Below are 14996 nucleotides of genomic sequence, written 5' to 3' on the forward strand. Positions count from 1 at the left end.
AAGACGGACAGGACAGGTTGCCTGACTTTCCGTCACTGCCACCCTTTGCCATCCTTACCCGTAGAAAGCCCTTTCATCATCCCCAAACCCTAATCTTTTCCCTTTCCTTCCCAGCCCCCAAACCCTGCCCTCTGTACCTTTCTCACCACCCGCTTCCCTTCTCCTGTCATCCCCCTACCACCCGGGAAAAAAAGAGATTGCCCCCTCCTTCCACTAGCCCACCCTCCCACCCAAAGAACAACTTCTTCTGCGCAGCTTGTTTTCTAGGCAGCAGCGCTATTGTGATGTCATCGGGGGGCATTGTGACAAGCCGCCAGTGTTCCGTCTCTTCATGTTGTGCACAGTTCAAACGGAAAATACATCAACAGGCAGACTACAGAAAAGCTTACTATCAAAGGTTAGAGGGGGGCTTTCTCAGAGGGCTTTTTACAGTTTTTCTATTCCCAATTAGCCGTTTAAGTGTACTTATTGAAAGTAGTAATTCTTTCATAGGCCGCCCTTTCTTAGTATTTGACGTTCCTTATATTGCGGTATGAGGCTTCGCAGTAGGTTGCAAACATTCATCACCCATGACTGTCCCCAATTGAGCTCAGAAGCTCAATGTCTATCATGACCTCTCTTTTAGAATGTCCAAGAGCAAGCAAACTATTCCTCCAGGAGAGGGCGCCAACAGACTACTAAAGAGATCATCATTACTCAAAGAAAACCCCAAAAACCAATGCATGATAGGAATAAACAGGTAACTTTCTTTGGAGTGGAAGCGGAGAGATCGCACCAGATGCCAATTCTAGATGTTATCACACCTGTGGTCACTGCAGCAGCAGGTGAATCCACTTTGTCCAAAAGGGATCTATTCCATTCAATTGCAAATGATCTAGATAAGACAGAGAACTGCAGCACGGGGACATAGCCGAGTTGGTCAGGTTGAGTGGTGATGAGTTTGCTATTTGGATGAATAAAGAAAGTCAAAAGTGTGAAAGATAAAAAACAAAAGGAGGAAGTGTGAAAAGTGAATGGGCCAAATTGAGGTGCATATGAAGACGTATGCTTTCTTCCAATTCATTAAATCGGGCTAATATGAATCAGGTGAATTGAGTTCTGCTTTTGGAAACTGGGTTAAGAAGGGGTGCACCGTTCCTGGAGGTACTGCAATACCAGGTCAATGCGTGGAGTGGACAGAGCAAGCTCTTTTTCCATCTCCCTGTTCTAAAAATCCATTTAATATATGGTCCCCAGATAGGGGACGTATCAGATATTAAACTGATAAGAACAGATACTACACTTGATCTTAGCCAAAAGGCCGAGAAGCGATAACCAGAATTGGTTTGGGCCTCGAGTGGCACCCTGGCCTATGCCGGACACATCTTAGGGAGAGAGAGCGAGAGGGAGACAAACCCACGCCTACACAAGACATTTTGTCACCCAAGCCAACCCTTGAAAAGGCTGCTTTGCAGAGCCAAAACAAGAAGAATGGTGCGTTTTGCAGCCGCCGCCCACTGCAATGAATCTGAATAACTCCTCCTTTAGGGCGCAAGCAACTCCCCTCCCCCTTGCAGTCTTTCCAATTCACGATACAAAAAGACGGACAGGACAGGTTGCCTGACTTTCCGTCACTGCCACCCTTTGCCATCCTTACCCGTAGAAAGCCCTTTCATCATCCCCAAACCCTAATCTTTTCCCTTTCCTTCCCAGCCCCCAAACCCTGCCCTCTGTACCTTTCTCACCACCCGCTTCCCTTCTCCTGTCATCCCCCTACCACCCGGGAAAAAAAGAGATTGCCCCCTCCTTCCACTAGCCCACCCTCCCACCCAAAGAACAACTTCTTCTGCGCAGCTTGTTTTCTAGGCAGCAGCGCTATTGTGATGTCATCGGGGGGCATTGTGACAAGCCGCCAGCGTTCCGTCTCTTCATGTTGTGCACAGTTCAAACGGAAAATACATCAACAGGCAGACTACAGAAAAGCTTACTATCAAAGGTTAGAGGGGGGCTTTCTCAGAGGGCTTTTTACAGTTTTTCTATTCCCAATTAGCCGTTTAAGTGTACTTATTGAAAGTAGTAATTCTTTCATAGGCCGCCCTTTCTTAGTATTTGACGTTCCTTATATTGCGGTATGAGGCTTCGCAGTAGGTTGCAAACATTCATCACCCATGACTGTCCCCAATTGAGCTCAGAAGCTCAATGTCTATCATGACCTCTCTTTTAGAATGTCCAAGAGCAAGCAAACTATTCCTCCAGGAGAGGGCGCCAACAGACTACTAAAGAGATCATCATTACTCAAAGAAAACCCCAAAAACCAATGCATGATAGGAATAAACAGGTAACTTTCTTTGGAGTGGAAGCGGAGAGATCGCACCAGATGCCAATTCTAGATGTTATCACACCTGTGGTCACTGCAGCAGCAGGTGAATCCACTTTGTCCAAAAGGGATCTATTCCATTCAATTGCAAATGATCTAGATAAGACAGAGAACTGCAGCACGGGGACATAGCCGAGTTGGTCAGGTTGAGTGGTGATGAGTTTGCTATTTGGATGAATAAAGAAAGTCAAAAGTGTGAAAGATAAAAAACAAAAGGAGGAAGTGTGAAAAGTGAATGGGCCAAATTGAGGTGCATATGAAGACGTATGCTTTCTTCCAATTCATTAAATCGGGCTAATATGAATCAGGTGAATTGAGTTCTGCTTTTGGAAACTGGGTTAAGAAGGGGTGCACCGTTCCTGGAGGTACTGCAATACCAGGTCAATGCGTGGAGTGGACAGAGCAAGCTCTTTTTCCATCTCCCTGTTCTAAAAATCCATTTAATATATGGTCCCCAGATAGGGGACGTATCAGATATTAAACTGATAAGAACAGATACTACACTTGATCTTAGCCAAAAGGCCGAGAAGCGATAACCAGAATTGGTTTGGGCCTCGAGTGGCACCCTGGCCTATGCCGGACACATCTTAGGGAGAGAGAGCGAGAGGGAGACAAACCCACGCCTACACAAGACATTTTGTCACCCAAGCCAACCCTTGAAAAGGCTGCTTTGCAGAGCCAAAACAAGAAGAATGGTGCGTTTTGCAGCCGCCGCCCACTGCAATGAATCTGAATAACTCCTCCTTTAGGGCGCAAGCAACTCCCCTCCCCCTTGCAGTCTTTCCAATTCACGATACAAAAAGACGGACAGGACAGGTTGCCTGACTTTCCGTCACTGCCACCCTTTGCCATCCTTACCCGTAGAAAGCCCTTTCATCATCCCCAAACCCTAATCTTTTCCCTTTCCTTCCCAGCCCCCAAACCCTGCCCTCTGTACCTTTCTCACCACCCGCTTCCCTTCTCCTGTCATCCCCCTACCACCCGGGAAAAAAAGAGATTGCCCCCTCCTTCCACTAGCCCACCCTCCCACCCAAAGAACAACTTCTTCTGCGCAGCTTGTTTTCTAGGCAGCAGCGCTATTGTGATGTCATCGGGGGGCATTGTGACAAGCCGCCAGCGTTCCGTCTCTTCATGTTGTGCACAGTTCAAACGGAAAATACATCAACAGGCAGACTACAGAAAAGCTTACTATCAAAGGTTAGAGGGGGGCTTTCTCAGAGGGCTTTTTACAGTTTTTCTATTCCCAATTAGCCGTTTAAGTGTACTTATTGAAAGTAGTAATTCTTTCATAGGCCGCCCTTTCTTAGTATTTGACGTTCCTTATATTGCGGTATGAGGCTTCGCAGTAGGTTGCAAACATTCATCACCCATGACTGTCCCCAATTGAGCTCAGAAGCTCAATGTCTATCATGACCTCTCTTTTAGAATGTCCAAGAGCAAGCAAACTATTCCTCCAGGAGAGGGCGCCAACAGACTACTAAAGAGATCATCATTACTCAAAGAAAACCCCAAAAACCAATGCATGATAGGAATAAACAGGTAACTTTCTTTGGAGTGGAAGCGGAGAGATCGCACCAGATGCCAATTCTAGATGTTATCACACCTGTGGTCACTGCAGCAGCAGGTGAATCCACTTTGTCCAAAAGGGATCTATTCCATTCAATTGCAAATGATCTAGATAAGACAGAGAACTGCAGCACGGGGACATAGCCGAGTTGGTCAGGTTGAGTGGTGATGAGTTTGCTATTTGGATGAATAAAGAAAGTCAAAAGTGTGAAAGATAAAAAACAAAAGGAGGAAGTGTGAAAAGTGAATGGGCCAAATTGAGGTGCATATGAAGACGTATGCTTTCTTCCAATTCATTAAATCGGGCTAATATGAATCAGGTGAATTGAGTTCTGCTTTTGGAAACTGGGTTAAGAAGGGGTGCACCGTTCCTGGAGGTACTGCAATACCAGGTCAATGCGTGGAGTGGACAGAGCAAGCTCTTTTTCCATCTCCCTGTTCTAAAAATCCATTTAATATATGGTCCCCAGATAGGGGACGTATCAGATATTAAACTGATAAGAACAGATACTACACTTGATCTTAGCCAAAAGGCCGAGAAGCGATAACCAGAATTGGTTTGGGCCTCGAGTGGCACCCTGGCCTATGCCGGACACATCTTAGGGAGAGAGAGCGAGAGGGAGACAAACCCACGCCTACACAAGACATTTTGTCACCCAAGCCAACCCTTGAAAAGGCTGCTTTGCAGAGCCAAAACAAGAAGAATGGTGCGTTTTGCAGCCGCCGCCCACTGCAATGAATCTGAATAACTCCTCCTTTAGGGCGCAAGCAACTCCCCTCCCCCTTGCAGTCTTTCCAATTCACGATACAAAAAGACGGACAGGACAGGTTGCCTGACTTTCCGTCGCTGCCACCCTTTGCCATCCTTACCCGTAGAAAGCCCTTTCATCATCCCCAAACCCTAATCTTTTCCCTTTCCTTCCCAGCCCCCAAACCCTGCCCTCTGTACCTTTCTCACCACCCGCTTCCCTTCTCCTGTCATCCCCCTACCACCCGGGAAAAAAAGAGATTGCCCCCTCCTTCCACTAGCCCACCCTCCCACCCAAAGAACAACTTCTTCTGCGCAGCTTGTTTTCTAGGCAGCAGCGCTATTGTGATGTCATCGGGGGGCATTGTGACAAGCCGCCAGTGTTCCGTCTCTTCATGTTGTGCACAGTTCAAACGGAAAATACATCAACAGGCAGACTACAGAAAAGCTTACTATCAAAGGTTAGAGGGGGGCTTTCTCAGAGGGCTTTTTACAGTTTTTCTATTCCCAATTAGCCGTTTAAGTGTACTTATTGAAAGTAGTAATTCTTTCATAGGCCGCCCTTTCTTAGTATTTGACGTTCCTTATATTGCGGTATGAGGCTTCGCAGTAGGTTGCAAACATTCATCACCCATGACTGTCCCCAATTGAGCTCAGAAGCTCAATGTCTATCATGACCTCTCTTTTAGAATGTCCAAGAGCAAGCAAACTATTCCTCCAGGAGAGGGCGCCAACAGACTACTAAAGAGATCATCATTACTCAAAGAAAACCCCAAAAACCAATGCATGATAGGAATAAACAGGTAACTTTCTTTGGAGTGGAAGCGGAGAGATCGCACCAGATGCCAATTCTAGATGTTATCACACCTGTGGTCACTGCAGCAGCAGGTGAATCCACTTTGTCCAAAAGGGATCTATTCCATTCAATTGCAAATGATCTAGATAAGACAGAGAACTGCAGCACGGGGACATAGCCGAGTTGGTCAGGTTGAGTGGTGATGAGTTTGCTATTTGGATGAATAAAGAAAGTCAAAAGTGTGAAAGATAAAAAACAAAAGGAGGAAGTGTGAAAAGTGAATGGGCCAAATTGAGGTGCATATGAAGACGTATGCTTTCTTCCAATTCATTAAATCGGGCTAATATGAATCAGGTGAATTGAGTTCTGCTTTTGGAAACTGGGTTAAGAAGGGGTGCACCGTTCCTGGAGGTACTGCAATACCAGGTCAATGCGTGGAGTGGACAGAGCAAGCTCTTTTTCCATCTCCCTGTTCTAAAAATCCATTTAATATATGGTCCCCAGATAGGGGACGTATCAGATATTAAACTGATAAGAACAGATACTACACTTGATCTTAGCCAAAAGGCCGAGAAGCGATAACCAGAATTGGTTTGGGCCTCGAGTGGCACCCTGGCCTATGCCGGACACATCTTAGGGAGAGAGAGCGAGAGGGAGACAAACCCACGCCTACACAAGACATTTTGTCACCCAAGCCAACCCTTGAAAAGGCTGCTTTGCAGAGCCAAAACAAGAAGAATGGTGCGTTTTGCAGCCGCCGCCCACTGCAATGAATCTGAATAACTCCTCCTTTAGGGCGCAAGCAACTCCCCTCCCCCTTGCAGTCTTTCCAATTCACGATACAAAAAGACGGACAGGACAGGTTGCCTGACTTTCCGACGCTGCCACCCTTTGCCATCCTTACCCGTAGAAAGCCCTTTCATCATCCCCAAACCCTAATCTTTTCCCTTTCCTTCCCAGCCCCCAAACCCTGCCCTCTGTACCTTTCTCACCACCCGCTTCCCTTCTCCTGTCATCCCCCTACCACCCGGGAAAAAAAGAGATTGCCCCCTCCTTCCACTAGCCCACCCTCCCACCCAAAGAACAACTTCTTCTGCGCAGCTTGTTTTCTAGGCAGCAGCGCTATTGTGATGTCATCGGGGGGCATTGTGACAAGCCGCCAGTGTTCCGTCTCTTCATGTTGTGCACAGTTCAAACGGAAAATACATCAACAGGCAGACTACAGAAAAGCTTACTATCAAAGGTTAGAGGGGGGCTTTCTCAGAGGGCTTTTTACAGTTTTTCTATTCCCAATTAGCCGTTTAAGTGTACTTATTGAAAGTAGTAATTCTTTCATAGGCCGCCCTTTCTTAGTATTTGACGTTCCTTATATTGCGGTATGAGGCTTCGCAGTAGGTTGCAAACATTCATCACCCATGACTGTCCCCAATTGAGCTCAGAAGCTCAATGTCTATCATGACCTCTCTTTTAGAATGTCCAAGAGCAAGCAAACTATTCCTCCAGGAGAGGGCGCCAACAGACTACTAAAGAGATCATCATTACTCAAAGAAAACCCCAAAAACCAATGCATGATAGGAATAAACAGGTAACTTTCTTTGGAGTGGAAGCGGAGAGATCGCACCAGATGCCAATTCTAGATGTTATCACACCTGTGGTCACTGCAGCAGCAGGTGAATCCACTTTGTCCAAAAGGGATCTATTCCATTCAATTGCAAATGATCTAGATAAGACAGAGAACTGCAGCACGGGGACATAGCCGAGTTGGTCAGGTTGAGTGGTGATGAGTTTGCTATTTGGATGAATAAAGAAAGTCAAAAGTGTGAAAGATAAAAAACAAAAGGAGGAAGTGTGAAAAGTGAATGGGCCAAATTGAGGTGCATATGAAGACGTATGCTTTCTTCCAATTCATTAAATCGGGCTAATATGAATCAGGTGAATTGAGTTCTGCTTTTGGAAACTGGGTTAAGAAGGGGTGCACCGTTCCTGGAGGTACTGCAATACCAGGTCAATGCGTGGAGTGGACAGAGCAAGCTCTTTTTCCATCTCCCTGTTCTAAAAATCCATTTAATATATGGTCCCCAGATAGGGGACGTATCAGATATTAAACTGATAAGAACAGATACTACACTTGATCTTAGCCAAAAGGCCGAGAAGCGATAACCAGAATTGGTTTGGGCCTCGAGTGGCACCCTGGCCTATGCCGGACACATCTTAGGGAGAGAGAGCGAGAGGGAGACAAACCCACGCCTACACAAGACATTTTGTCACCCAAGCCAACCCTTGAAAAGGCTGCTTTGCAGAGCCAAAACAAGAAGAATGGTGCGTTTTGCAGCCGCCGCCCACTGCAATGAATCTGAATAACTCCTCCTTTAGGGCGCAAGCAACTCCCCTCCCCCTTGCAGTCTTTCCAATTCACGATACAAAAAGACGGACAGGACAGGTTGCCTGACTTTCCGTCACTGCCACCCTTTGCCATCCTTACCCGTAGAAAGCCCTTTCATCATCCCCAAACCCTAATCTTTTCCCTTTCCTTCCCAGCCCCCAAACCCTGCCCTCTGTACCTTTCTCACCACCCGCTTCCCTTCTCCTGTCATCCCCCTACCACCCGGGAAAAAAAGAGATTGCCCCCTCCTTCCACTAGCCCACCCTCCCACCCAAAGAACAACTTCTTCTGCGCAGCTTGTTTTCTAGGCAGCAGCGCTATTGTGATGTCATCGGGGGGCATTGTGACAAGCCGCCAGTGTTCCGTCTCTTCATGTTGTGCACAGTTCAAACGGAAAATACATCAACAGGCAGACTACAGAAAAGCTTACTATCAAAGGTTAGAGGGGGGCTTTCTCAGAGGGCTTTTTACAGTTTTTCTATTCCCAATTAGCCGTTTAAGTGTACTTATTGAAAGTAGTAATTCTTTCATAGGCCGCCCTTTCTTAGTATTTGACGTTCCTTATATTGCGGTATGAGGCTTCGCAGTAGGTTGCAAACATTCATCACCCATGACTGTCCCCAATTGAGCTCAGAAGCTCAATGTCTATCATGACCTCTCTTTTAGAATGTCCAAGAGCAAGCAAACTATTCCTCCAGGAGAGGGCGCCAACAGACTACTAAAGAGATCATCATTACTCAAAGAAAACCCCAAAAACCAATGCATGATAGGAATAAACAGGTAACTTTCTTTGGAGTGGAAGCGGAGAGATCGCACCAGATGCCAATTCTAGATGTTATCACACCTGTGGTCACTGCAGCAGCAGGTGAATCCACTTTGTCCAAAAGGGATCTATTCCATTCAATTGCAAATGATCTAGATAAGACAGAGAACTGCAGCACGGGGACATAGCCGAGTTGGTCAGGTTGAGTGGTGATGAGTTTGCTATTTGGATGAATAAAGAAAGTCAAAAGTGTGAAAGATAAAAAACAAAAGGAGGAAGTGTGAAAAGTGAATGGGCCAAATTGAGGTGCATATGAAGACGTATGCTTTCTTCCAATTCATTAAATCGGGCTAATATGAATCAGGTGAATTGAGTTCTGCTTTTGGAAACTGGGTTAAGAAGGGGTGCACCGTTCCTGGAGGTACTGCAATACCAGGTCAATGCGTGGAGTGGACAGAGCAAGCTCTTTTTCCATCTCCCTGTTCTAAAAATCCATTTAATATATGGTCCCCAGATAGGGGACGTATCAGATATTAAACTGATAAGAACAGATACTACACTTGATCTTAGCCAAAAGGCCGAGAAGCGATAACCAGAATTGGTTTGGGCCTCGAGTGGCACCCTGGCCTATGCCGGACACATCTTAGGGAGAGAGAGCGAGAGGGAGACAAACCCACGCCTACACAAGACATTTTGTCACCCAAGCCAACCCTTGAAAAGGCTGCTTTGCAGAGCCAAAACAAGAAGAATGGTGCGTTTTGCAGCCGCCGCCCACTGCAATGAATCTGAATAACTCCTCCTTTAGGGCGCAAGCAACTCCCCTCCCCCTTGCAGTCTTTCCAATTCACGATACAAAAAGACGGACAGGACAGGTTGCCTGACTTTCCGTCACTGCCACCCTTTGCCATCCTTACCCGTAGAAAGCCCTTTCATCATCCCCAAACCCTAATCTTTTCCCTTTCCTTCCCAGCCCCCAAACCCTGCCCTCTGTACCTTTCTCACCACCCGCTTCCCTTCTCCTGTCATCCCCCTACCACCCGGGAAAAAAAGAGATTGCCCCCTCCTTCCACTAGCCCACCCTCCCACCCAAAGAACAACTTCTTCTGCGCAGCTTGTTTTCTAGGCAGCAGCGCTATTGTGATGTCATCGGGGGGCATTGTGACAAGCCGCCAGTGTTCCGTCTCTTCATGTTGTGCACAGTTCAAACGGAAAATACATCAACAGGCAGACTACAGAAAAGCTTACTATCAAAGGTTAGAGGGGGGCTTTCTCAGAGGGCTTTTTACAGTTTTTCTATTCCCAATTAGCCGTTTAAGTGTACTTATTGAAAGTAGTAATTCTTTCATAGGCCGCCCTTTCTTAGTATTTGACGTTCCTTATATTGCGGTATGAGGCTTCGCAGTAGGTTGCAAACATTCATCACCCATGACTGTCCCCAATTGAGCTCAGAAGCTCAATGTCTATCATGACCTCTCTTTTAGAATGTCCAAGAGCAAGCAAACTATTCCTCCAGGAGAGGGCGCCAACAGACTACTAAAGAGATCATCATTACTCAAAGAAAACCCCAAAAACCAATGCATGATAGGAATAAACAGGTAACTTTCTTTGGAGTGGAAGCGGAGAGATCGCACCAGATGCCAATTCTAGATGTTATCACACCTGTGGTCACTGCAGCAGCAGGTGAATCCACTTTGTCCAAAAGGGATCTATTCCATTCAATTGCAAATGATCTAGATAAGACAGAGAACTGCAGCACGGGGACATAGCCGAGTTGGTCAGGTTGAGTGGTGATGAGTTTGCTATTTGGATGAATAAAGAAAGTCAAAAGTGTGAAAGATAAAAAACAAAAGGAGGAAGTGTGAAAAGTGAATGGGCCAAATTGAGGTGCATATGAAGACGTATGCTTTCTTCCAATTCATTAAATCGGGCTAATATGAATCAGGTGAATTGAGTTCTGCTTTTGGAAACTGGGTTAAGAAGGGGTGCACCGTTCCTGGAGGTACTGCAATACCAGGTCAATGCGTGGAGTGGACAGAGCAAGCTCTTTTTCCATCTCCCTGTTCTAAAAATCCATTTAATATATGGTCCCCAGATAGGGGACGTATCAGATATTAAACTGATAAGAACAGATACTACACTTGATCTTAGCCAAAAGGCCGAGAAGCGATAACCAGAATTGGTTTGGGCCTCGAGTGGCACCCTGGCCTATGCCGGACACATCTTAGGGAGAGAGAGCGAGAGGGAGACAAACCCACGCCTACACAAGACATTTTGTCACCCAAGCCAACCCTTGAAAAGGCTGCTTTGCAGAGCCAAAACAAGAAGAATGGTGCGTTTTGCAGCCGCCGCCCACTGCAATGAATCTGAATAACTCCTCCTTTAGGGCGCAAGCAACTCCCCTCCCCCTTGCAGTCTTTCCAATTCACGATACAAAAAGACGGACAGGACAGGTTGCCTGACTTTCCGTCACTGCCACCCTTTGCCATCCTTACCCGTAGAAAGCCCTTTCATCATCCCCAAACCCTAATCTTTTCCCTTTCCTTCCCAGCCCCCAAACCCTGCCCTCTGTACCTTTCTCACCACCCGCTTCCCTTCTCCTGTCATCCCCCTACCACCCGGGAAAAAAAGAGATTGCCCCCTCCTTCCACTAGCCCACCCTCCCACCCAAAGAACAACTTCTTCTGCGCAGCTTGTTTTCTAGGCAGCAGCGCTATTGTGATGTCATCGGGGGGCATTGTGACAAGCCGCCAGTGTTCCGTCTCTTCATGTTGTGCACAGTTCAAACGGAAAATACATCAACAGGCAGACTACAGAAAAGCTTACTATCAAAGGTTAGAGGGGGGCTTTCTCAGAGGGCTTTTTACAGTTTTTCTATTCCCAATTAGCCGTTTAAGTGTACTTATTGAAAGTAGTAATTCTTTCATAGGCCGCCCTTTCTTAGTATTTGACGTTCCTTATATTGCGGTATGAGGCTTCGCAGTAGGTTGCAAACATTCATCACCCATGACTGTCCCCAATTGAGCTCAGAAGCTCAATGTCTATCATGACCTCTCTTTTAGAATGTCCAAGAGCAAGCAAACTATTCCTCCAGGAGAGGGCGCCAACAGACTACTAAAGAGATCATCATTACTCAAAGAAAACCCCAAAAACCAATGCATGATAGGAATAAACAGGTAACTTTCTTTGGAGTGGAAGCGGAGAGATCGCACCAGATGCCAATTCTAGATGTTATCACACCTGTGGTCACTGCAGCAGCAGGTGAATCCACTTTGTCCAAAAGGGATCTATTCCATTCAATTGCAAATGATCTAGATAAGACAGAGAACTGCAGCACGGGGACATAGCCGAGTTGGTCAGGTTGAGTGGTGATGAGTTTGCTATTTGGATGAATAAAGAAAGTCAAAAGTGTGAAAGATAAAAAACAAAAGGAGGAAGTGTGAAAAGTGAATGGGCCAAATTGAGGTGCATATGAAGACGTATGCTTTCTTCCAATTCATTAAATCGGGCTAATATGAATCAGGTGAATTGAGTTCTGCTTTTGGAAACTGGGTTAAGAAGGGGTGCACCGTTCCTGGAGGTACTGCAATACCAGGTCAATGCGTGGAGTGGACAGAGCAAGCTCTTTTTCCATCTCCCTGTTCTAAAAATCCATTTAATATATGGTCCCCAGATAGGGGACGTATCAGATATTAAACTGATAAGAACAGATACTACACTTGATCTTAGCCAAAAGGCCGAGAAGCGATAACCAGAATTGGTTTGGGCCTCGAGTGGCACCCTGGCCTATGCCGGACACATCTTAGGGAGAGAGAGCGAGAGGGAGACAAACCCACGCCTACACAAGACATTTTGTCACCCAAGCCAACCCTTGAAAAGGCTGCTTTGCAGAGCCAAAACAAGAAGAATGGTGCGTTTTGCAGCCGCCGCCCACTGCAATGAATCTGAATAACTCCTCCTTTAGGGCGCAAGCAACTCCCCTCCCCCTTGCAGTCTTTCCAATTCACGATACAAAAAGACGGACAGGACAGGTTGCCTGACTTTCCGTCACTGCCACCCTTTGCCATCCTTACCCGTAGAAAGCCCTTTCATCATCCCCAAACCCTAATCTTTTCCCTTTCCTTCCCAGCCCCCAAACCCTGCCCTCTGTACCTTTCTCACCACCCGCTTCCCTTCTCCTGTCATCCCCCTACCACCCGGGAAAAAAAGAGATTGCCCCCTCCTTCCACTAGCCCACCCTCCCACCCAAAGAACAACTTCTTCTGCGCAGCTTGTTTTCTAGGCAGCAGCGCTATTGTGATGTCATCGGGGGGCATTGTGACAAGCCGCCAGTGTTCCGTCTCTTCATGTTGTGCACAGTTCAAACGGAAAATACATCAACAGGCAGACTACAGAAAAGCTTACTATCAAAGGTTAGAGGGGGGCTTTCTCAGAGGGCTTTTTACAGTTTTTCTATTCCCAATTAGCCGTTTAAGTGTACTTATTGAAAGTAGTAATTCTTTCATAGGCCGCCCTTTCTTAGTATTTGACGTTCCTTATATTGCGGTATGAGGCTTCGCAGTAGGTTGCAAACATTCATCACCCATGACTGTCCCCAATTGAGCTCAGAAGCTCAATGTCTATCATGACCTCTCTTTTAGAATGTCCAAGAGCAAGCAAACTATTCCTCCAGGAGAGGGCGCCAACAGACTACTAAAGAGATCATCATTACTCAAAGAAAACCCCAAAAACCAATGCATGATAGGAATAAACAGGTAACTTTCTTTGGAGTGGAAGCGGAGAGATCGCACCAGATGCCAATTCTAGATGTTATCACACCTGTGGTCACTGCAGCAGCAGGTGAATCCACTTTGTCCAAAAGGGATCTATTCCATTCAATTGCAAATGATCTAGATAAGACAGAGAACTGCAGCATGGGGACATAGCCGAGTTGGTCAGGTTGAGTGGTGATGAGTTTGCTATTTGGATGAATAAAGAAAGTCAAAAGTGTGAAAGATAAAAAACAAAAGGAGGAAGTGTGAAAAGTGAATGGGCCAAATTGAGGTGCATATGAAGACGTATGCTTTCTTCCAATTCATTAAATCGGGCTAATATGAATCAGGTGAATTGAGTTCTGCTTTTGGAAACTGGGTTAAGAAGGGGTGCACCGTTCCTGGAGGTACTGCAATACCAGGTCAATGCGTGGAGTGGACAGAGCAAGCTCTTTTTCCATCTCCCTGTTCTAAAAATCCATTTAATATATGGTCCCCAGATAGGGGACGTATCAGATATTAAACTGATAAGAACAGATACTACACTTGATCTTAGCCAAAAGGCCGAGAAGCGATAACCAGAATTGGTTTGGGCCTCGAGTGGCACCCTGGCCTATGCCGGACACATCTTAGGGAGAGAGAGCGAGAGGGAGACAAACCCACGCCTACACAAGACATTTTGTCACCCAAGCCAACCCTTGAAAAGGCTGCTTTGCAGAGCCAAAACAAGAAGAATGGTGCGTTTTGCAGCCGCCGCCCACTGCAATGAATCTGAATAACTCCTCCTTTAGGGCGCAAGCAACTCCCCTCCCCCTTGCAGTCTTTCCAATTCACGATACAAAAAGACGGACAGGACAGGTTGCCTGACTTTCCGTCACTGCCACCCTTTGCCATCCTTACCCGTAGAAAGCCCTTTCATCATCCCCAAACCCTAATCTTTTCCCTTTCCTTCCCAGCCCCCAAACCCTGCCCTCTGTACCTTTCTCACCACCCGCTTCCCTTCTCCTGTCATCCCCCTACCACCCGGGAAAAAAAGAGATTGCCCCCTCCTTCCACTAGCCCACCCTCCCACCCAAAGAACAACTTCTTCTGCGCAGCTTGTTTTCTAGGCAGCAGCGCTATTGTGATGTCATCGGGGGGCATTGTGACAAGCCGCCAGTGTTCCGTCTCTTCATGTTGTGCACAGTTCAAACGGAAAATACATCAACAGGCAGACTACAGAAAAGCTTACTATCAAAGGTTAGAGGGGGGCTTTCTCAGAGGGCTTTTTACAGTTTTTCTATTCCCAATTAGCCGTTTAAGTGTACTTATTGAAAGTAGTAATTCTTTCATAGGCCGCCCTTTCTTAGTATTTGACGTTCCTTATATTGCGGTATGAGGCTTCGCAGTAGGTTGCAAACATTCATCACCCATGACTGTCCCCAATTGAGCTCAGAAGCTCAATGTCTATCATGACCTCTCTTTTAGAATGTCCAAGAGCAAGCAAACTATTCCTCCAGGAGAGGGCGCCAACAGACTACTAAAGAGATCATCATTACTCAAAGAAAACCCCAAAAACCAATGCATGATAGGAATAAACAGGTAACTTTCTTTGGAGTGGAAGCGGAGAGATCGCACCAGATGCCAATTCTAGATG

At 46.4% G+C, this 14996-nt stretch overlaps 9 non-coding genes across 9 annotated transcripts; all 9 read right to left on the reverse strand.

The window, feature by feature from the left end:
- Positions 1–1121: 1121 nt before the first annotated feature.
- Positions 1122–1312, reverse strand: LOC142279973 (U2 spliceosomal RNA). Its single transcript, XR_012742352.1, has one exon. It is a non-coding gene; the product is annotated as a U2 spliceosomal RNA (small nuclear RNA).
- Positions 1313–2699: 1387 nt separating this feature from the next.
- Positions 2700–2890, reverse strand: LOC142279985 (U2 spliceosomal RNA). Its single transcript, XR_012742363.1, has one exon. It is a non-coding gene; the product is annotated as a U2 spliceosomal RNA (small nuclear RNA).
- A 1387-nt stretch (positions 2891–4277) lies between these two features.
- LOC142279993 (U2 spliceosomal RNA) lies at positions 4278–4468 on the reverse strand. The gene has a single exon (XR_012742370.1). It is a non-coding gene; the product is annotated as a U2 spliceosomal RNA (small nuclear RNA).
- Positions 4469–5855: 1387 nt separating this feature from the next.
- Positions 5856–6046, reverse strand: LOC142279994 (U2 spliceosomal RNA). Its single transcript, XR_012742371.1, has one exon. It is a non-coding gene; the product is annotated as a U2 spliceosomal RNA (small nuclear RNA).
- A 1387-nt stretch (positions 6047–7433) lies between these two features.
- LOC142279995 (U2 spliceosomal RNA) lies at positions 7434–7624 on the reverse strand. Its single transcript, XR_012742372.1, has one exon. It is a non-coding gene; the product is annotated as a U2 spliceosomal RNA (small nuclear RNA).
- A 1387-nt stretch (positions 7625–9011) lies between these two features.
- Positions 9012–9202, reverse strand: LOC142279974 (U2 spliceosomal RNA). The gene has a single exon (XR_012742353.1). It is a non-coding gene; the product is annotated as a U2 spliceosomal RNA (small nuclear RNA).
- Positions 9203–10589: 1387 nt separating this feature from the next.
- On the reverse strand, positions 10590–10780 carry LOC142279976 (U2 spliceosomal RNA). Its single transcript, XR_012742354.1, has one exon. It is a non-coding gene; the product is annotated as a U2 spliceosomal RNA (small nuclear RNA).
- Positions 10781–12167: 1387 nt separating this feature from the next.
- On the reverse strand, positions 12168–12358 carry LOC142279977 (U2 spliceosomal RNA). The gene has a single exon (XR_012742355.1). It is a non-coding gene; the product is annotated as a U2 spliceosomal RNA (small nuclear RNA).
- Positions 12359–13745: 1387 nt separating this feature from the next.
- Positions 13746–13936, reverse strand: LOC142279978 (U2 spliceosomal RNA). Its single transcript, XR_012742356.1, has one exon. It is a non-coding gene; the product is annotated as a U2 spliceosomal RNA (small nuclear RNA).
- Positions 13937–14996: the final 1060 nt, after the last annotated feature.

The sequence above is a fragment of the Anomaloglossus baeobatrachus genome, unplaced genomic scaffold (assembly GCF_048569485.1).
Source record: "Anomaloglossus baeobatrachus isolate aAnoBae1 unplaced genomic scaffold, aAnoBae1.hap1 Scaffold_4467, whole genome shotgun sequence".
In the NCBI taxonomy this organism is placed as follows: Eukaryota; Metazoa; Chordata; class Amphibia; order Anura; family Aromobatidae; genus Anomaloglossus; species Anomaloglossus baeobatrachus.